This window comes from Egretta garzetta, unplaced genomic scaffold (assembly GCF_000687185.1).
Source record: "Egretta garzetta isolate BGI_Z169 unplaced genomic scaffold, ASM68718v1 scaffold223, whole genome shotgun sequence".
Lineage (NCBI taxonomy): Eukaryota > Metazoa > Chordata > Aves > Pelecaniformes > Ardeidae > Egretta > Egretta garzetta.
The window spans coordinates 91,550-93,081 of record NW_009259033.1 but is presented as its reverse complement, the minus strand read 5'-3'; positions in this window follow the sequence as shown (position 1 = coordinate 93,081).

The following is a 1,532-nucleotide window of genomic DNA, read 5'->3' as shown; positions in this document are numbered from 1 at the left end:
AGGGTCCGCCCCTGCCCGGGGGTGCTGGGGCTCTGGGCGGTGGCAGGGTCCCTTTGGATAGGAGGGTGTTGGGGACAGGCTCTGCCTGGCTGGCAGGAGCCGGGGACCCCAAGCGGGGCTCCCGGGCAGGCGGGCATTGCCTCTCGCTGCCTGGGTGGCTGGGGCTAGCGCCGGTGCCGCAAGGAGCTGCTCTATCGGTAATGGTGATGTCCCTTATCTCCTCGTGTTTGCTGGAGGATTAGAGCCGAGGAAGAGATTAAGCTTCCCCTGCCAGGCGGAGCAGGCTCTGACCGTCCTGCACCCACGCTCCCCTGGCTGCTCCTTCCCCGCCAGGATGTGCCTAATCCCAGAGCTGCCCCTGCCTGCCTGGAGCTTGCTGCCGCAGGGGTGTTGGGAGCAAGGGGAGAAGCAAGCATATCAGCCACTGGACTTGATGTCCTCGGCCCTGAAGGGTGGCCAGCGATGGCCAGGACTGGGGGTTTGCCAGCTTCGTCTCTCCCCTGCATCCCTCTCTTGTTGCCGCTGCTTCCCTGCTCTCTCCGGGGGTGGTGGGAAGCACCTACTGCACCCTCGGAGCTCCCTTCCCGGCTGCTCGCTGAGCTTTTTGACTGCAGGCTGTGCTTCCTCCCATCCTAAGGACTGAGAGTCCGGTGCCAGGCTCGACTGCCTGGAAATGCTGTAAATGGTGTGCTTTCTCCTGGAATTTGGTCCCAGTTGTTTAATAAGCCGTTTCAGGGAAGTCATTCCCAGTTTAATGGCAAAATTGCGTGGCCTTGTCTTCCCGGCGGTGGAGGCTTCCTGAGAGCAACCCTTAGACTTTGGACAGGGTGTCCTCATGGAAGCAGCGCTCTCCTTTGGTGTCCCTGAGGATTGTACCCCTGGCGCCCGGCTGAATCACCTCTGGGTTGAGATCTTGCTGTGGGTTTGCAGAGAGCAAAGCCAGCAGCACGGGGAGGCTCTTCCCTGCATGGAAGGCACGTGGTGGTTTAAGGAAGCTGAAGAGCCCACTGGGATCTGTACTGATTGCACGTGGATTTGCTCATCTCCTCACACGTGCTTCCGCTCCAAGGTGACGCCTGTGTCCGTGGGTTCCCAGACTTGCAGCGCCTTAAACTCCTGTTAAGCTTCACCTCGTGTTAAGCTGCCGTTGCTCCTCCTGAGCTGTGGGAGCGGGAGGGTGGGGAAAATTTTGGAAAATCGCCCTTTTGGAGCTGGGACCAGCCCTTTATGGAGCAGGGAGCATGGAGCGGATGCAGGTTTTACAAAGAAACCCTCCAGGTTCCCACCGAAGGGCGGGATGGATGGCATCTGCCTGGGCTTGGACTTCAGCAAGGGAACTTCTTCCTTCTGCCTTCTCTGAGCAAAAAGCTGAGCCCGAGAGGCAGATGTGGCTGGGAGGGCAGTGAACCTGCCAGGATGCGAGCTGGGGCTCAGGGAGGGCAGTGAGCCTGCTGGGATGTGAGCTGGGGCTCAGGGAAGGCAGTGAGCCTGCCAGGATGCGAGCTGGGGCTCAGGGAGGGCAGTGAGCCTGC